General features: G+C 42.3%; 1 protein-coding gene and 1 pseudogene across 10 annotated transcripts in view; one reads left to right on the forward strand and one right to left on the reverse strand.

The window, feature by feature from the left end:
* PDE4D (phosphodiesterase 4D) overlaps positions 1 to 21521 on the reverse strand; it is a 1650639-nt gene that overhangs the window by 1472969 nt on the left and 156149 nt on the right. The gene's annotated exons all lie outside the window — the stretch shown is intronic.
* Positions 17473 to 17960, forward strand: LOC147350411 (histone H3.3C-like; annotated as a pseudogene).

Genomic DNA, 21521 nt, shown 5'->3' on the forward strand with positions numbered 1-21521 from the left:
TCATAGCAACCCAAGAAACAGGCATTAGTATTATCATCCCTATTTTACAGAAACAAGACCAGCGGCCCACAGAAGCACAGTGGCTGCTCGGAGCTGTCCAGCTATTGAGTGACCGCGCTAGGACCCGAGCCAGGCACTGTGGTGTAAGGGCCCACACACCCACCAATACTCCCTACTGAAATTCTTACTCCTGGTTCTTGCAGCACCCTCCTATCTAGTCTCCATGCCCCCTGACTTGTCCCACAACTTAATCTACTCCTGAAACCACATGACCTTCTTAAAGGCACAAACCTGATCGTGTCTCCTTCCTGCTCAAACACTTCAAAAGCTCCCATACCCCACCCCACCCCCCAAGAAAAGTCAAGAGTCCTTCCTATGGCTAAGAAGGCTCCTTGTGATCTGACCCTGGCCACAACCTAGTGAACCCCTAACTCTCTCTCTGCCCCCACCCTGCAAACATCCTGCCCTGTGAACCTTCACACTTTTGCTGCCACCCGCCTTAGCAGAGGATTGTCTTTCCACCTGGAGCCCTTTCCTCCCCTCATTGCAGTTGATCAGCTCCTACTCATAACTCACGTCTCAGCCTAAATGTCTTCCCCAATTCATGTTCCCAGAACCCTCAGTCTAAATTAGATTCCCTAGGAGATTCTTTTATCATACCACATGTTTTCTTTACAGCAATGTCACATATATGTGTTTATGTGATCATTCAATCAAAACCAGTTTTCCAAAATCCTAAGTATCAAGACAGCAGAGGCAATGTCTGTTTTGCTAGTTAACTGTAAACTCAGCATCTGACACACTTCCTGGTTCACACAGACAACCAAATCCTTTTGAATATCCCTGCTGGGCTCACCGTGCTTGCTCATCACCGCCCTCGTCACAATATACTGGAGCAGCCTGACTGTCTATCTTCTCCCATCAACTATAACTATGTTAGACACTAGGAGGACAAGACTCAATTTGACTTAGACCCTACTACTGAACCTCCAGGATCTAGCACGTTGCTCAGCACACTGCAAGCACTCAAACATTTCAGAGTAAACGAGCAAAGGAGCAGAAGTTCTTCGCTGTATCATCACTGTATTATCACTGCCATAAATGACATGAATGAGCTGAAGAACAGTTCTACTCTAACCATTCTAAAGAAACAGAATCTGGATGGAGCACTGCAAAAGTTTTGGTGGGCTTCCCAGGTGGCTCAGTGGTAAGGAATCTGCCTGCAATGCAGGAGACTCAAGAGACGTGGGTTTGATCCCTGGGTCAGGGAGATCCCCTGGAGGAGGGCACACGGCAACCCACTCCAGTATTCTTGCCTGGAGAATCCTGCAGACAGAGGAACCTGGCGGGTTACAGTCCATAGGGTCACAAAGAGTCAGCCATGACTGAAGTGACTTAACGTGAAAGTTTCCAGCTTCAAAATCTGACCCAGCATGTTCCCCAGCCACAGCAGACAGGGAAGCCAACTCAGGCCTTGATGAAAAATGACCTGTCAGCTTAGTCAAAGATCTCAGGAGTGACCACTCACACAGAAAGCTCAGCATCCACTTTCAAGTCCTATAGAGACCAAAGCCACAGAACTACAAAGGATTCTCCCAGAGGGGAACTACCATGGTTATCAATAGACATATCACTCCCCATTAAAGGAAGATCTAAAAGACCCAAATCCTTCTCAATTGATAATTAAATGACTACCCATCCATCTGAAAGGAGGAGAAGGTTCATTCAAATAAAAAGAAGAAAAAGCAAATTAAAAAAAAATTACTTAATAGCATTTTATAAGACTATAGAAGAAAAGCCGTTCCTGAAAAGAATGTTTCTTCAAAGGGAAATATAAAAATCTTTTCTATATACAGAATATACATACAATGGAGGCAACATTTGGTCTCACTTTCACTTTGTTCCAAAAAGTCTCCTCACGCTTGGGAACAGTGACAAGATCCTTAGGGTTCTATAAGAAGATTCTATTGTTTTGTCCACTGGCAAGTCATGATGGCTAAAGTTGTGTGTGAAGGAATTTCAGAGCAGACTTGGAGCCCATAAATATGAAGTGTGAATGGCAAAATGCCACAGACACATTGGTATTTCATTAAATTAATTATTATTAGTAAGACTATTTAATGACAACACAAATGGCCCTGGAGTTTTTCCAGTAGTGAGGGGGACATATGTTGAGTTGATCAAACTTCATCTTCTCTCTAAGTCAAGGCTAGGTCTCTCTTTCCAGACTCCACTAATTAGCTCCACACTCTAATGAGCTTCTCAGGTGGCTAAGTGGTAAAGAATCTGCCCGCCAATGCAGCTGACACAGTAGACACAGGTTCAGCCCCTGGGTCAGAAAGATCCCCTAGAGGAGGGCATTGCAACCCACCCCAGTATTTATTCTTTTCTGAGAAATCCCATGGACACAGGAGCCTGGCAGGCTACAGTCCATGAGGTCGCAAAGAGTCAGACATGATTGAGTACGCAGGCACACTACTCTTAATCCTAATCTGTAAGGATGTAAAAATTTGCCTCCTCAATTCCTTTATTCTGTGACCACTAATCATCTCTGTCTTGCTACTCAGCATCTCATTAGTGCTGGAGTATTAATAATACCTTAACACAGATGACACTGAGTTTACTTTGCTTGGTTTATTACCTTAGTCATCTAAAAACTTAGCCCCCTTGACACAAAGTAGAAGCCTAAGTAAAATATTGCTTAAAAAGTTAAAACCAACTCGATGCTGACAGCACTCACAATGGTTTCATCACCTCTACAGCTGTTAGGCACAGCCCGGCTGAGAGCAGACTCCCAGGGAGCAAGGAAGCCTCCCCCACGTTCACAGTCACCGCCTGGGGCCACCGAAGTCCTCTGGCTCTCCTTCCCACTAATCGGCATCACTCCCTTTTAGTAACTGAATTTGGAACAGATTTCTTTTAGAGAAGCTTTTTTAAATTGTAACCAGGAAAAAAAAAAAAAAAAAACCTTAAAAATCACTCACCCAAGAAGCCGTTTTGGCTTATTTGCTGCACTGCCAGGGATTGGTTTTTATTTTTAGGAACGTTTTCATGAAGCCAGGCTTTATCTCTTTTACCAAGTGAAATAGATCCAGTTACTTTTATTCATCCTTTACTCTCAGTCTTCTATTTTTGGCCTCAAGAGCTATTTTCTCCAGTAAGAGGGGTGCTGCCCTCAGGATAACTAAAACTTAAATGGGCAAATTCAGCCAAGCCCATGGGTCCCTTCTCATGAAACCCAAAGTGGCATGAGAGCTCCATCTCATGAAGGGTCCCTGAGACACAGATATTCAAAGGAGGCTGAGTAGGTCGGTGACTTGGTGGCCCAGGACATGAAACTTACAAAAAAAGCAGACCCTAAACAACAGTTTTTTTCCCGCTGCTCTGTGATGACTTCCATATTGTATGGTCCTTTGGGTGCACAAAGATCCTCTTCAGGAGGTTTCCTTTTAATATACAAAGACCCTAGAAGGAAGGCCACTGCTATACTATTCACTGCTTATGTGTTAATTAGAAGAAGACACCCTTCCTGCATATCCCACCTCAGGACTTGGCTTGTGAGAAAAGCATGAGTTGGATCTCTACCTCCCCACACTCCCCTGCCTGGCCTCCCTGTCACTGAATAGCAGTTGGGTTTCTTTGTAACACCGGAGCAACATTTATTTTTCCATTCATTCATCACATGTTTCAGGCATGACTATGAGTAAGGCACTTGTCATCCTTCTCAGTAAATGGCTGTCGTGAGCAATAGTGCCGAGGTGCTAAGATAAAATAGGCCCAGGGTTGGTGAATATTCAGGTTTAACTGGAGCACAGGAGAGCCATGAGTGGTTGAACTTAAAAAGGAGCTTACTTGACTAATCAGTAGAAGATGGTGAATTAAGGCAATTTTAGAGAAGGGAAATAACTCACCAACACTCAGCTTTGCGGATATAGACTTGGTGATAGTCAACAGAATAGACTGGAGTGTGACAAGAGTAGGAGGAGCCTGGAGGCAGAGAGGCCAGCTAGGAAAGGTGACATTATATTATTATCCAAACACTCACCACCACCTGCCAAGGGAACATTATATACTCCTAATCCATTAGCCTTAGGTCTGCCTACATGGCATTCTTTAGACAATTATATGGGAATGCATAGAAAACATGCCATTTTCAAGAAAAACTTTAAGAGCCTGTAAATGGTTCTATCACATGCTCTTTTATAATATCCCAAAGCAGAGCTGTTCCTTCAGTCTGGGTCCCAGGATGACAACCACATGGAGCAGAGCTGCAGTTGACTCAGAATGAGTAAGTATGGAGTGAGAGACCCTCCTGTGTCTGCAAGCTGCTCAGATTTGGGGACCATTATTGCCGTAGAACTTCCTAGGTTCACTGATGTGGGAAGCTAATGTACCATGAAAGCAAAGGCAATAAGGTCTTAGACTAGATGGACAGATGCAGCATGGGAGAGGAAAGGGCAGACACAATACTAATTATAACAACAACAAACCATCATCTAACATTCATTTAGTATTTATATGTCCACTCTTCTCTTAACTACATCTCATTTAATCCTCATAGAGCTAGAAACACATACCTGTTTAACACCAAAGTATGTGCTCTTACCCATTTTTGCCAGTAACCAATAAAGCCTGGTGATTGTAAGGTTAACTCAACAGAGCTGGGTTCCTCAAATCCTGCATGTTCTCAAAAATGTCCTGTCTCCAGGACTTGGCCAGCTCTTAGGAGCTGAGCTCTGAGTCCTTAGAATAGTCTGCCGGGTAAAAGTGTTATATGCCTGAAGCCTTGAGCCAAGCAGTATCAGTCTGGTCAAATAGTTTATCCTAACAGTATGATTCACAGTGAATTCCTGTCTTTTCCTGGGGATCTGGAGTCTGAACAACTGAAATAAATCACATTGGCACTGCATGTCTACATGACTGATTCCTAATAAAAACCCTGGACACCAGGGCTCAGGTGAGCTCTGCTGGTTCCCTGGTTGCACATCGCATCACACATCATTGCTCAGAGAATTAAGCACAGCCATGCGACTCCCCTGGGAAAAAAGTTTTGGAAGCCTGTGTCTGTTTTCTCCTAGAAATCATGCCCAATGCATCTTTCCCTTTTCTCTTAATCTCTGTCCTTTTACTTCAGTAAACCATAGCCATGAGTGTACTAGCTTTTCTAAGTCGATGTATTCTTTCAGCAGGTCATCAAGCCTAAGGGTGGTCTTGGGGTGTCATAACACAGCACAGAACATGAGACAGGCAAGTGTCAAAAGTGACCCCAAATTTTCAAGCCTAGGTGGCTCAAAAAATTCAAGAGCAGAAGTGGGACTTCTGGGCAAACATCCAGAGGAAAACGTGGTCCAAAAGGATACACGCACCCCAGTGTTCATTGCAGCACTGTTTACAATAGCCAAGGTATGGAAGCAACATAAGTGTCTATTGACAGAGGAATGGATAAAGAAGTCGTGGTATATGTGTGCAGTGGAATATTACTCGGCCATAAAAAATGAAAGAATGCCATCTGCAGCAACATAGACGGATCTAGAGATTTTCATACTGAGTAAATTAAGTCAGAGAGAGAGAAATACTGTATGACATCCCTCATATGTGAATTCTAAAAAGAAATGATACAAATACATAAAATGTTTATGAAACAGAAACACTCACAGACTTAGAAAATGAACTTATGGACACATAGCGGGGAAGGGTGGAAGGAAGAGATAATGAGGGAGTTTGGGATTGACATGTACATGCTGCTATGTTTAAAAACTGAATAACCAACAAGGTCCTACTGCATAGCACAGGGAACTCTGCTCAATGTTATATGGCAGCCTGGATGGGAGAGGGTCTGGGGGAAAATGGCTACATGCATATGTATGGCTGAGTTTCTTTGCTATGCACCTGAAACTATCCCAACATTGCCAACAGGACATGCCAATATAAAATAAAGTTATTAAAAAAAGAGTAGAAGTGGAAAAGCCAGGAGGGATTGGTGAGCTGAGGTGGGGAGTAAAGGAGGAGGCTGAGCAGACAAGTGGAGGAAGGAAGGTAAGTTTGGCACCTGATTTACTACATCTGACTCTGATATCCAGGTAGGAATGTTTAGTGAGTGGTAGAAAATGTACAGTTGGAGTCTGTGATGGAAGTCCAGGATGGTAATACAGTTGGTGATTGAAACCACAAGAGTGAGAGAGAGTCCCGAGGAAAAGATTAGAGAAAAGGAGTGGCAAAGAGTCAAACATAAACTGCAGAGAATATAATTTGGCTGCCTTGGGAGCCAAAACCAGTGAGAAGGAGAAGCTACTTTTACCTATTTCCCATTCATCACAAAGAATGGTCTGCTTAATTTTAAATAAATTTATATTAATCCAGGGTTTTGTGGATATATAAATAGCAGTAAAAAAAAAATCAGCAGTATTGATTTTCTCATAGTATCTTCATTTTCAAAGGCATTTAAAACCCTGCTTCATGAGCAAAGCATCTGGGCGTGACTATGTTGCTGTTGATAATCCAAATAAACTGGGGCAAAGGGAAGCCCCAGCCATCCATGATACTCCATCATGTATCTGTGCAGCTGCCACCAGGGCTATTTTTATGTGTTAATTTACGTTAAAAATTATTTTTTTTAATTGGGTCCAAAAAAAAGAAAATGATAAAGCCAGTTCAGGGCCTGTGAAACAGAGGCTTCTTTTCACTTAACACAGCACTCTCTATTTTTCTCTATTTCCCTCCAACAGCAAACAGAGCAAGAGGCCAAGAGCATCAGGCTCAACTCTGACCTTTCACTTTTTCTTCCTCTCCTTTCAGGTAGGATTTTTTCTTCTATTCCACCATGCTTTTAGGTCCCATAATCTTCTTATTGAGGCATCAGAAAACAAATCTGCTAAAATCTTCCTTTTTTTATTTTTACCCTTTTTTTTTTTTTTTTTTTTTTGCTTGAGAATGCACATACACAGCTACTTTTAGGAGAGAATAACAAATTGTTCCTAGGACCTCATAACAGACAACAAACGCTAAGGAAATCTCAGCCTCTTATGCTGCCCGTGATGGAGAACTCTGTTCCATCACCTCAGACTCAAGTTGTTGGGAAAGCCATTGACGTATAACATCCAAACCAGTGTCTCAAAAGCTCCCCCGTGTGTGCATATGAAAAATAACTCATCAAAGGAAAAATGCACTGGATTAAGGGCAAAACTAGAAAAGGGACCAATTTTCAGACCTCAAAAATGTGTTAAGATACAAGAAAACAGCACATCATATAATTATTACTTTATTTTCATGTCGTATTTATGATGTAAAAGAATAATTACTTTAAGTGGGCTGGTTTTATATAGATTATAGCATTAACAAATAAAATGGATGCATGAAAATGTTTTGATTTTTCTATAAAAGGGATTTTAAAATGCCAAAAATGAAAAATCACTGGATATACACAAAAAGAAAAGATAAGCTATCCAAAGAGAACACAAGCAATTGATCTGAGCGTTTCAGCCCAAGAAAGGAATTGTGTGAAAGTAAACCAAAACTTTTCACACAACTTTTCACACTTTTCATAAAGCCTAGTGGCAAGGTTTTCAGATTTCCCTTTTTGCCCGTTTATCTTTCCCTCAGGGAAAAACAGGGTATAGCTAAGACCACTAATGTAAATCAGCAACCTCCTCCCTCCACCCCCAAGCAAATGGCAGGCTTCCAGAATATTAAAGCCAAGACTGGCAAAGGTTTTGTCTTCCAACCTCCGTCTTTTACAAATGAAGAAAAGTGAGCTCAGAGAAATGAGTGGAGTTGACAGAAAAAACTGAGAATAGACCCTTACTCTTTTGTTTTCTAGTCCAACCATTATTCCTTTACATCATGCTGTCTCCCGATTTTTAACAACAGAAATGGATAATACATAGGAAAAACACTAATAAATAGTATTTCAGTACTAAAAGGTACTAAGCACTTAGTCTGTGCCACACATGGTTTTAAGTACACTACTAGAATTAACTCAATTGTCCTGAGAGAAACATTCTGAGGTTATATTACCTCAGAATGTCACCTCCACTTTACAGATGGGGAAACTGAGGCACAGAGAAGTACCTCCCCAGGGATCTTAGAAAGTCATAGGGGAATCGTTCTAATACTTACCCAGTCTAACCATAGAGATTAAATCCTTAATCACAAGTAACTAAATAAGACATAGAAAGTATCACTGTTATTCAAAATTCAACAGGGCACCAGCTATAAAATTAAACTTTGTTTTGCTTTGTTTTTTAAACAGGAGTACATGCATGCTCAGTCACTCAGTTGTGTCTGACTCTTTTGTGACCCCATGGCCTGTAGCCTGACAGGCTCCTCTGTCCATGTGATTATCCCATCAAGAAGACTGGGGAGGGTTTTCATTTCCTACTCCAGGAGCTCTTCCCAACCTAGGGATGGAACCCACATCCCCTGCAGCTCCTGCATTGGCAGGTGGGCACTTTACCACTGAGTCACCTGGGAAGCTCCTTGAACAGGAGTAGGACCAACTTAAAAAAAAGAATAATAACAGCTAGCTTAGAAGGAAAAATCTTGCCCAATTAGAACAATAAACTTGAAGCTTTGTAAGTCTCCGATTTTATACAAATCATCTAAATAGAGGGTTGTATCCTTTGGCATGCTAACTGAAATCATGTTTACCTAGAATTAGAAAGTATGCTCATCTATTTATACTCTTCTAGGCATTTCTAACTGAAACTCCAGTACTTTGGCCACCGCATGCGAAGACTTGACTCATTGGAAAAGACTCTGATGCTGGGAGGGATTGGGGGCAGGAGGAGAAGGGGACAACAGACGATGAGATGGCTGGATGGCATCACTGATTCGATGGACGTGAGTCTGAGTGAACTCCAGGAGTTGGTGATGGACAGGGAGGCCTGGCGTGCTGCGATTCATGGGGTCACAAAGAGTCGGACACAACTGAGCAACTGAACTGAACTGAACTGAGGCATTTCTTGTTGAACCTATTTTCCAAGTGATAAAATTAGATTTCTTAAGGGGGGAAACCCCTCCTGCTTCTCTAACTGATCCAAATTAATACCAACTTCCTAAAGATACCACTGACCACCCAGCGTCTACATCCAATGGAAATGTGCAGGCTTACCTCATGGAAGCTCTTCATTGTTTTCTCCCTCTCTCAGTTTCTGCAATATCACTCTCTTGGCCCTTGCCTGGTCTTTTACTCCTCTTTAGCAGGTCCTCCTCACCCATATGCTTGGTAAGGCTTGGCATGTATTCCCAGGGTTCTGTCCTTGCTGGGTTTTCCCCACAGCCCCTGCCCACACTCATACCATAGCTTCCCCTGCTACTTAGGAAATGATGCCTGTCTTCAATGCTGGGGTTTCCAAGCTGCTTCTTTCCTCTAAGCTTCACACTGTCTGTGGCAATTCTTCAAACTCGACATAATCAAATCCAAATTCCTTATATGTCACCAAAAATGCTATTTTCCAGCCTGTGGTCCTTATCTTGCTTAATAGAGTTCCCCAGTTCACAAGCCCAAACCATGAGTCACCTGAGACTCCCTCCCTTCTTCTCACGATACATCCAGCAAAGCTGTAATTTCTACAAATTGTACTTTCTAAATTGCTCTTGAATCCTCCCCTCTTACCTTCGTGTTCATGAAAACCATGTAGAGTCTACCTGCATGACCGTATCTCTCCCCATCTCCCAAAACACTGGCTTAGGTTGGGTTCCATAAGAAACAGACTCTAAGCTAAGAATTTAAGTGCAAATATTATTGAAGAAGAGCCCCAGGGAGCAAGTGTAAGGGGCGTGGAAGAACGGCAGGGGCGAGAAGAAATACTGATGTGAAAATGATCAGATCACTGCTGTGAGCAGTGGGGCTCCATCCAGTGGGGGCCTCCAGGACACCCAAGGATGAACTGCAGTTTTGCCCCACTCAGGGACCAGGAAGCTGGGACATTTATCCATCATTGTCTCAGGGCTGCTACCAAGGGGGTTAACTCCCCCTCATTGGGCCTGCCTCCTTGGAGTCTAGCAAACTTCCAGTCACTGTTGGCTTGCGTGGGAACCATGGCTGCCGAGGGACTCTGAGAAATCCTGGGAGGCTCCCAGAGGCTTTAGAAAGACTCCAGGTGCCTCTGCACAGCCTACCAGACATTCCATGCTCGTCTCCTTCTTTCTTCTTTCGTCATTTCCCACGTGCTCTAGCCTTACCAACCTCCCAAAGGTTCCCAAAACACACAAGGCCATTGTCACCTCTGTGTTTTGGACTTACTAGTCCCTCTTCCCAGACCACCTCTACCTCCCAAGCCTCTTCCCCTGCATCTGAAATACCACCACTTTTTGACAGGATACAGCTCACATATCCCGCCCCATCTCAAGATCTCAAGCTTCCCCTCAATTTCCTGCCCCTAAGTCGAACACTTGCATCCATGCCACTGCCATGCCTTGTCAAACTGTCTCCCTCATCAAACCGCATGGTAGTTGCTGGTTGTGGTTGGGCCAGCCAGCTGGAGTGTGAACTCCTGATGAGTAGGGACTACGCTCGATTTCTCTCTGCTGCTCCAGCACCACGCCCAAGGCCAGGAAGGAGGAACAACTGGAAAAATACCAAATAATTCCTGAAAGGTCTGGATATCATACAGAATAAGTAATGTAAATCTCCAATTAACACAGCAAACAAAACAAAGCATAAGAAAGATGGGGGAGGGGATATAGCAATTTTCCCTTTAGTGCATGGTTTTCTTAAAAAATTGCTAGGTAGGGAGATTTTTCCTTTGTTGTTGCTGACCCCATGGACTGTAGCATGCCAGCCTTCCCTGTCCCTCACTATCTCCTGGAGTTTGTCTAAGTTCATGTCCATTGAATTGGTGATGCCATCCAACCATCTCATCCTCTGTCACCCTCTTCTCCTCCTGCCCTCAATCTTTCCCAGCATCAGGGTCTTTTCCAATGAGTCAGCTCTTCGCATCAGGTGGCCAAAGTATTGGAGCTTCAACTTCACCATCCGTCCTTCCAATGAGTATTTAGGGTTGCTTTCCTTTAGGATTGACTAGTTTGATCTCCTTGCTGTCCAAGGAACTCTCAAGAGTCTTCTCCAACACCAGAGTGAAAGCATCAATTCTTTGGTGCTCTGCCTTCTTTTATGGTACAATTCTCACATCTGTACCTGACTACTGGAAAGACCATAGCCTTGACCATACAGACTTTTATCAGCAAGGTAACGTCCTTGCTTCTTAACATACTGCCTAGGTCTGTCATAGCTTTCCTGCCAAGAAGCAATCACCTTCTAACTTTTCCTTATATATGGGCTACAAATCAATATGGTTTACTCTGCCTCAGCTTCTTTAAGTGTCTCTTTATTGGCACTGGTTTCCTTCAAGGGAAACTGGGTGCTTAAGAGACTCTGACAGGGAACCCCTGAGAAAAAATCTTCTACGTGTTCACTCATGGGTATTTTGTGAGCACATTTCAACTTTTCACACTCAGGCACTTTCAAGTGTCTGACTGTAAGTGGGCTTTACACTGAGCCTATCTTTATAGTTAGATACCCCTAGAAGGAAGAAGGGCTTCCCAGGTGGAACTGGTGGTAAAGAACCCACCTGCCAATACAGGTAGATGTAAAAGATGTGGGTTCAATCCCTGAGTCAGGAAGATCCCCTAGAGGAGGGCATGGCAACCCGCTCCAGTATTCTTGCCTGGAGAATCCCATAGACAGAGGAGCCTAACATGCTGCAGTCCATAGGGTAGCACAGAGTTGGACATGACTGAAGCAATTTAGCATGCACACACACAGAAGGAAGAAATAAGTGATATAATCACCTCCTAAGACCTACTTTACTGGCCCCTCAAGGTCACCTGCCTCTGTGCCCCAGCTGAACTGTCCCTGCAGAAGACTTCTGCCCCCTTCAATGCTGATGGGCAGAAAACCAATGTAGTGTGGGGTAGGGGTAGTCTTCCCCTCAACTTTCACTGGCCTGAATAAGGATTAAATTCATATTTTGGGGTAGGGTTTTTTTAACATATTAGTTGCTAAAAGAAGAGGTGATAAACTATTTCCAAAGGTCATTTTCGTTCAGCCCAAATTGACTCTGCCTGCATTGACGTGAAAACTAAACAAACTGCAGATATCTTTGAACTGGATCCTGTGACACAGTTTGTACTGGGCAACTGTTGTTCAAGATTTTGCTATTCACTGATCAATGCCACCACGTCTGATGGAAACTAAATTGCCTTCCATCCATATAGACGTGATTTCAGCTTTTCTCCCCCTGCCCCTCCCCATCCTTATGGTTACACAATGGAAAGGAAAACAACCACAGTGGATCTTCCTTGTTGGAGGCTATAACATTGGGTGTTCCCTTCCATCACCTGTGTTTTGGGTTTTACCCTAACCAACGTCAGGATCCTTTCATCTGAGGTGACAGAAATCTACACATAAAGTAACAATGCAATCTGTTGCAGGAGAAAGCAAAGAAGAAATTTTGGAACACCCTGCTCAGAAGTCAGGTCAGCTGTTTATATTTTATTTCATATTTCCAGATTCAGTGTAGGCAGCCAAAGAGTTGCTATTCAAAATGTTTTGCTGACCTCACAAGAACCAATGTAAATAGACTTTCTACACAATGACGCCAGTGCTGAAGGCAGTTTCTGTGTTTTTATATTTTGTGAGATCTCTGTGTATACTGCTTCCAAGTCCTTGTGTTGGTGAGCAGAGTTTTGCTTTGGTGTAAACTGATACCAATTTTTGCAGCCTACTGTTTCTCCTAGTTTCTCTCCAATAACTACAGAACCAAGGAGAACAGAGTGAAAGGTCATGCTGTACTTAATTCCCCTTTTCATTCCTATACTCCTTGATTTTCTTTGCCTGGTGTCCATGTCTCAGAGTTGTTTTATGACCAATATCTTGCCCTTAAAGGTTTGGGCTACCCAATCAAGCAATCCCCAATGGATAACAGAAGCTAGCAATTAACTCAATACTCCTTAAGTACCTCTGAGGGGCAAATTACAACTTTTCTAAGCATTCACTTCCTTTTTTTTTTTTTTTTTCCTCCATCTCAGCATTCCTTTGAAGAAATGAATGACTTGAACCAACAATTTACCATCCAAGAAATTGCAGTACAGAGGTTTTGCACTTTATCCTCCAATAAGGAGCAAGTCAGTGAAAGGGCCAGAACAAAGCACAAGCCTAATAACAAAGTTCGGTGTCCTTTCCCTCATCCTCCCCTATGCTTATGCCAAATTCCACTTTATAACAAACAGCGGTGGAGAGATGCTCTAGCTGAGGTCTATATGCCTGTGGAAAAACACAGGAGGGCCTGAGACTCCTGAAACTGTACCCAAATGGTTGATATATGTGCATTTTTATGAGGAAAGAATCAATAATTCCAGAATGGCTAACAATGATTTTAATCATATGCTTCGTATTAAATATATTTGAAATAGCAAAACAATCCTATATGAGACCTGACATTTCTCTGTCCCATCTCCTAAAATGTGCCTTGTTGCAATTTTACACATACAACAAGCTACCCCAGAAGTAAGTAGGTTAAAATAACAATATGTATTTCATTTTCTCCCAATCTGAGCAGGGCTCAGCAGGCACAGCCCTCCGTTCCATGAAATGCCAACTGGGGTGACCCAACCGGCACTGGGGGATCTGCTGGCTACTGGTTCCTCTCCACGTGGGCCTGCATGGGGGAGGCTTAGCTTCCCCACAGCCTGGCAACTGCCTCAATAGACTGTAAGCAGAAACTATACCACTTCTTAAGGCCTGTACTCAGTCAGACACAGTGTCCCTCTGCTCCAGCCTATTGGTCAAGCCATCATGAGAAGGTTCACGGGGAGGACGTGTAGACCTTACTTCTTGACAGGAAGAGCACCAAAGAATTTTGAGGCCATGATTTTAGACTGCCACATATGTCTAGGGTCATCTTTTCTCTTCCTGAAGTTTGCTCCACCACAGATCTTTGCTGTGTGAGAGACCAAGCTCTGACACTTCTTACATGTCCCTCTTGCCAGGATGAGTCTGTAGGCAATGCAACCTACTACCCCAGTTGATCTGCTCCTCTCTGGTCACCCTTGGCTCCTTCTTAGCTGCAGGTGCTCACCCCTCCATTGCAAGGATCACTCGAAGTACTCTGTCTAGCCTATTCCTTTAAAGAAATGCTACCCAATGGCTTTAGGGGGATGACAACTGTGGATTCTGTCTCTAGACAGAGGGATAAAAGTTCCTCTGAGAGATTTCTATTAGATACAAGCAATGTGATGAGAAAAAAAAAGAGACTGGCCTTTCCCAGCATAACTCCGTGAACCATTGACTGGGTTGAAAGCATTCCCAAGTCAGCCTGTTTACAGGCACTACCCAACCACATAACTCTTTGAAAAGCAAGAGTTATTAAGATTTTCAAGGAAATGCCAACCGGTACTTACATTTCTTGCATCACTTTCCCCCATTCTCTTCATTAAGTCAAATGACTGATCCATAAAATTGGTTATCAGCACTGAAAAATTCTCTGATACTATCTGCTTTAGGCTGCCTCAGGCAAACTTTTGGAAATGGTCTGCTTTCGCTCTGCAGTAGAGGTGATAAAAAAGGGCCACCAGCTGAGGAGAAAAAGTTCCAACTCCAGGCTTGATGAGGCTATAAGCCACTATTCAAATCAACCAAGCACTCCAGAAGTCTTTTATTAGTCTTTTTTTTTTTTTTTTCCATTCTCCAGCAACTTTTATTGGTCACGGAATGTGAAATTATGTGCAGCACCTGGGGTTTAATTAACAGTCTCATTTATAAACCAATTCAATATTCATCTTATTTTTAAAACAACGTTTGCTTTTGAATAAACTGATATGTAAAACCAACACGCTCCTACCCCATGCAAAAGCAAGCAGCTTGTAAACCCACTGTTAAGGAGACGCTGGATGAAACAGCAGAAGTTTTACCCACACTTTCACCAACCCACTCTCTCTGATCCATCAGCATGTCAGGACCCCTCCTGTCTTCAGAGCCTTTGCAATCATTTTCTTTGTTCCAGTCTCTCTTCTCCAGAAAGTTCTGTGGCTTGTCTCCTCTTCCTCTTCAGGTCTTTATTTATATTTCACTTTCTTAGTGAACCTGCCCTTGGAAGCCCCATCTAAAATTTGCAAACCACTGTACACACACCACTTCCTCTCATCCTCTCCTTATAATTTTCTTCTCACTATAGAGTATATGATGTATTTTACTTATTTACTGCCTGTCTCCCCTTCTATAATACAATGATACCTTCATGAACACAGGATTTTTTTTATGTCTTGTTTATTGCTGCTGCTGGAATAGTACCTGGCATCAAGTAGATGTGCCAGACATATTTATTAATAAATAATTGAATGAACTATCGATCCAACCTGTAACTGTCCTCACATGGTGATAACACAGGTTCCTAGTTGCACTGCCTGCTTTGAAAAGAGTTACCGATCTGGCTCTAACAGCCTTCCAACTGGCTTACTTTTCTATTCCTGCCGTAACAAATTACCACAAACTTTGTGGCACAAGGCAGCAAAACATCATTGTCTTACGGTTTCGTAGGTCAGATGTCCAACACGGGACTCAGTGGGCTAATATAAGGTGTGGCCTGGCTCTGTCCCTTTCAGGAAGTTTTAGGGCAAGATTTGTTTCCATGTATTTTTCAGATTCTCTAGGTCATCCCCAACCCCAGGAAGGTGTGTGGCCCCTTCCTGCATTTTCAGAGCTGGCAATGTCACCCGGCTCTGGCCCTTCTTCCTTGGTTACATCTTCCTCTGACTCTCTTTTTCTGCCTCCCTCCTTATGTGAGACCCATGCAGATAATCCAAAACAATTTCCGTATTTTAAGTTCATCTGGTTAGCAACCTTAAATCCATCTACCACATTAATTTCCCTTTGTCCAGCAACTAAACATATTCCTAGACCTCTGAGATGAGGATGGGGAACTCTTTGATGGCCATTCTCTCTTCTCATCACATCATTCTCTGGAATAATCTAAGAAATGACAAGACCTCTCCCATCACTTTCATAGCTGTGATGTTTCTTATCCAGATCCACACTGAGCCCTTACATTTGCTCCTGTCATAAATCCTTATTGAGGTACAGTACAAACTTCCCAAGACTTAGAGGCGGAAGACATTCACTGAAGATCCTTTCTGAAACTGACCAACTCAGTTACTATCACTGAGATTCCCTTTTCTCAACAGAAAAATGGAAATAACAAAACCTCCTGACAGGGCTATTATGAAGATGAAATGTGGTAATGTTTATAAAAGCTCTATAAATGTCAAACTCCACTCGATGTAAGGGATCATTATTATGATAGACACCTCTAGCACCAAGGATACCCTGAGTCTGTACTGATGGTGGTTTTGATTGTTTTGCTCCCTGAAAGGAATGATATGAATTATCACTTACATACTTTGGACAAATCAGAAAGGAAATAGACAGTGATACTCACAGTACAAGTCCTACATTACCTCTTCCTGGATTATGATGACAATATTGCACAGACAATCCAAATGTGAACAAGAATTTGGTTTTTCCTATTTGAAGGTTCTGAGTACAAACTGAAGCAGGGCAAAGGCTAACAGAGTTTTGCTAAGAGGATGCACTGGTCATAGCAAACACCCTCTTCCAACAGGACAAGAGATGACTTTACACATGATACCACCAGATTGTCAATATCAAAATCAGATTGATTATATTCTTTGCAGGTGAAGATGGAGAAACTCTATACAGTCAGCAAAAACATGACTGGGAGCTGACTGTGGCTCAGATCATGAACTCCTTATTGCCAAATTCAGACTTAAATTGAAGAAAGTAGGGGAAACCACTAGACCATTCAGGTATCAGTTCAGTTCAGTCACTCAGTCGTGTCCAACTCTTTGCGACCCCATGAATTGCAGCATGCCAGGCCTCCCTGTCCATCACCAACTTCCGGAGTTCACTCAGACTCATGTATAACCTAAATCAAATCACTTACAATTATACAGTGGCAGTGACAAACAGATTCAAGGGATTAGATCTGATAGACAGAATGCCTAAAGAACTATGGACGGAGGTTTATAATATTGTACAGGAGGCGGTTATCAAAACCATCCCCCAAACAAAGAAATGAAAAAAGGCAAAATGCTTATCTGAGGAGGCCTTACAAATAACTGAGAAAAGGAGAAGTAAAAGGCAAAGGACAAAAGGAAACATATACCCAGCTGAATGCAGCATTCCAAACAATTTCAAGGAGAGGTAAGAAACCCTTCCTAAGTGAACAATGCAAAGAAATAGGGGAAAACAATAGAATGGGCAAGACTAGAGATCTCTTCAAGAAAATCAGAGATACCAAGGGAATATTTCATTCAAATTTGGGTATAATAAAGGACAGAAATGGCATGGACCTAACAGAAGCAGAAGATATTAAGAAGAGGTGGCAAGGTGGCCACCTCTAGCTCACCAAGCTCCAGCAGAAGGAGAAGCCAGGTAAGTAAGGAGGTCTCCATACCATGGTACATACAAAGCAGACTGCCAGCAAATCAACTGGTGATAAAGCCCCAAAGAAGCAACTCGCTACAAAAGCCACTGGCAAGAGTGCACCTTCTACTGGAGGGGTGAAGAAACCTCATCATTACAGGCCTGGTACTGTGGCACTCTGTGAAAGCAGACGTTATCCGAAGTCCACTGAACTGATTCTCAAACTTCCTTCCAGCGTCCGGTGCAAGAAATTGCTCAGGACTTCAAAACAGATCTGCGCTTCCAGAGTGCAGCTACTGGTGCTTTGCAGGAGGCAAGTGAGGCCTATCTGGTTGGCTTTTTGAAGACACCCACCAACCTGTGTGCTATCCATGCCAAACATGTAACAATTAAGCCAACAGACATCTAGCTAGCATGCTGCATACGTGGAGAACATGCTTACAAATTGACTATGATGGGAACATTTCATCCTTTAAAAAAAAAATCTCTTTTTCCTGTTATTGGTAGTTCTGAATGTTAGATATTTTCCCCCCATGGGGTCAAAAGGTACCTAAGTATATGATTGCATGTGGAAAAATAGGGGACAGAAACCCAGTATTGGCAGTTCTTCCATTTTCATTTGTGTGTGAATTTTTAATATAAATGCAGGGACATAAAGCATTAATGCAAGTCAAAATGTTTCAGTGAACAAGTTTTTCAGCAGTTCAATTTTATAACGATTATAAATAAACCTGTTAAATTTTTCTGGAAAATGCCAGCATTTGGATTTTTTAAAAACAAGTAAATTTCTTATTGACTGCAACTAAACGGTGTTTGCAGCATTTTTCTCATACAGTAGATTCTGTCCACTCATACTTTGCTAAGTGAGTTGTCCTACGTGCAAGTACATGTTTTTAATGTTGCCTGACTTCTGTGCTGTTCCTGTAAGTTTGCTATTAAAATACATTAAACTATTAAAAAAAAAAAAAAGAAGAGGTGGTAATAATACACAAAAGAACTATACAAAAAAGAGCTTAATGACACAGATAACCACGATGGTGTGATCACTCACCTAGAGCCAGACATCCTGCAGTGTGAAGTCAAGTGGGCCTTAGGAAGCATCACTATGAACAAAGCTAGTGGAGGTGATGGAATTCCAGCTGAGCTATTCCAAATCCTAAAAGATGACGCTGTGAAACTCCTGCACTCGATATGCCAGCAAATTTGGTAAACTCAGCAGTGGCCACAGGACTGGAAAAGGTCAGTTTTCATTCCAATCCCAAAGAAGGACAATGTCAAAGAATGTTCAAACTACTGCACAATTGCACTCATTTCACACACTAGCAAAGACATGCTCAAAATTCTCCAAGCTAGGCTTCAACAGTATGTGAACCAAGAAATTTCAGATATTCAAGCTAGATTTAGAAAAGGTAGAGGAACCAGAGATCAAATTACCAACATCCACTAGATCATAGAAAAAGCAAGAGAATTCCAGAAAAACATCTACTTCTGCTTCATTGACTATGCTAAAGCCTTAGACTGTGTGGGTCACAAAAATACTATGGAAAATTCTTCAAGAAATGGGAATACCAGACCACTCGACCTGCCTCCTGAGAAACCTGTATGCAGGTCAGGAAGCAACAGTTAGAACCAGACATGAAACAACAGACTGTCTCCAAATTGGGAAAGGAGTACGTCAAGGCTGTATATTGTCACCCTGCTTATTTAACCTGTATGCAGAGTACATTATGCAAAATGCTGGATTAGATGAAGCACAAGCCAGAATCAAGATTGCTGGGGAAAATATCAATAACCTTAGATATGCAGATGACACCACCTTTATGGCAGAAAGTGAAGAGGAACTAAAGAGCCTCTTGATGAAAGTGAAAGAGGAGAGTGAAAAAGTTAGCTTAAAACTCAACATTCAAAACATGAAGAGCATGGCATCCAGTCCCATCACTTCATGGCAAATAGATGGGGAAACAGTGACAGACTTCATTTTCTTGGGCTCCAAAATCTTCTGCAGATGGTGACTGAAGCCATGAAAGTAAAAGACGCTTGCTCCTTGGAAGAAAAGCTATGACAAACCCAAAGAGCATATTAAAAAGCAGAGACATTAGTTTGCTGCAAATGTCCATCTAGTCAAAGCTATGGTTTTTCCAGTCGTCATGTAAAGATGTGAAAATTAGACCATAAAGAAGGCTGAACATCCAAGAATTGATGCTTTTGAACTGTGGTGTTGGAGAAGACTCTTGAGAGTCCTTTGAACTGCAAAGAGATCAAACCAGTCAGTTCTAAAGAAATCAATCCTGAATATTCATTGGAAGGATTGATGCTGAAGCTGAAACTCCAATACTTTGGCCACCTGATGGGAATAGCTGACTCATTAGAAAAGACCCTGATGCTGGGAAAGATTGAAGGCAGGAGGAGAAGGGGAAAACAGAGGATGAGATGGTTGGATGGCATCACCGACTCCATGGACATGAGTTTGAGCAAAGTCTGGGAGATGGTGAAGGACAGGGAAGCCTGGTACACTGCCATCCATGGGGTCACCAAGAGTGAGACAGGACTGAGTGACTGATCAAGAAATTAACCCCACCTACAGCTTCCCAACATCAAGGGGAAATGACTTTGCCTGTCCCCTAGAAAGTCACTGAAAGAAGTTTTAAGCCACTTCTTTAAATGGGGAGCACCAGCTTCCCAATTGTGTTTCCAAGTACAACTCTCATGATTCCTTCTTCAATTTCACCTTAGAAGGATACTACAGGGAAGACTCTGAACTTCATATTCACAGAAAAGAATTGCCAACCTGAAACATATTTAACTGGGTACTTCCCCTAAGGTAGTTGCAACTATTGCTTTTATGGAGCCAGGTGAGGATTTCATAGAAGCTGATAAATGTTCTCAGGGACAAAAATCTGACTGTGAACTTCCTGGCCTCTGGTGGGTCTTGCCCAGATGCAAGCTCATATCACAGGAGTCAATGAATTTCACACCATTAGATGTGTTCCAATAAATCAAGGGCTTATATAAATCCCAGAACCTACTTTTGTGGGGCTCAAGCTACAACCAACTTAAACCTCCACGGGGTGGATGTTTCACACATTGAAACAACTTCATAAAAATACCATGGGAGCTGGGCCATTGATGATTCCATGCTGCCTGATTTGCCAAGAGGGGAGAAAGTCTTTTCTAAGCTGAGAGTCTTTGAGCAATGCACATCTGTCCTCAGTACTTAGGGGGGATCAGTTCCATTTATTCTCCCCTTCAAGCTGTAAGATTTTTTTAAAAAGACCCCATGGATAACCCACTGCAACTAGAAAGAACTGCTAATTGGATCAAGAAGTTGAAGGTATATGACATGTTTGTATTGAATTTCCCTTGAAATACTCTTGGATTTAGAAGATAAAGGCAAAGAGGACTTGGCAATGTGAATTTTTGCTGGCAACAGAAAATTTCAGCTCAACAATTGTTTCAGAATAATTATTTTTGCCAAACACAGCAAATATCTCTGGATGTACCCAAATCGAATACGGTAAGGGTAGTATTTCAAATTGCTTCCACTTTGTATGCTAAGTCACTTCAATCATGTCCAACTCTCTGTGACCTGATGGACTGAGGCCTGCCAGGCTCCTCCGTCCATTGGATTCTCCAGGCAAGAATACTGGAGTGGGTCGCTGTGCCCTCCTCCAGGGGATCTTCCTGACCCAGGGATAGAACCTGCATCTGTTACATCTAACCTGCTTTGGCAGGTGGATTCTTTACCACTAGCGCTACCTGGGAAGCCGTTTCCACTTTAGTCACTCACTAAATACTCAGATGGCCAAAGCAACCAATAAGCTCTTGTAGTAATAAATGGCTAGTCCATTTTTCTTTACAAATTTACCACAGATTCTGGTAGTGAAAAAAAGCTTCACAGTAAAATATTAATTTAACTCTATTAGGGAACTAATTCATATGTTTAAAAAGAAAATTCATTAAATGTTTCCCTGAGAGGGTTATTATCTACAGATATGTCTGAATTTTCTAAATTTATGTATATTTTCAACTAATATAATCTCTTATTTATTGCAGTTTTAGGAGCAAAATTGAATAAAAGATA

This window comes from Bos grunniens, chromosome 20 (assembly GCF_055505025.1).
Source record: "Bos grunniens cultivar Pamir isolate PY7600 chromosome 20, Bosgru_T2T1.0, whole genome shotgun sequence".
NCBI lineage: Eukaryota > Metazoa > Chordata > Mammalia > Artiodactyla > Bovidae > Bos > Bos grunniens.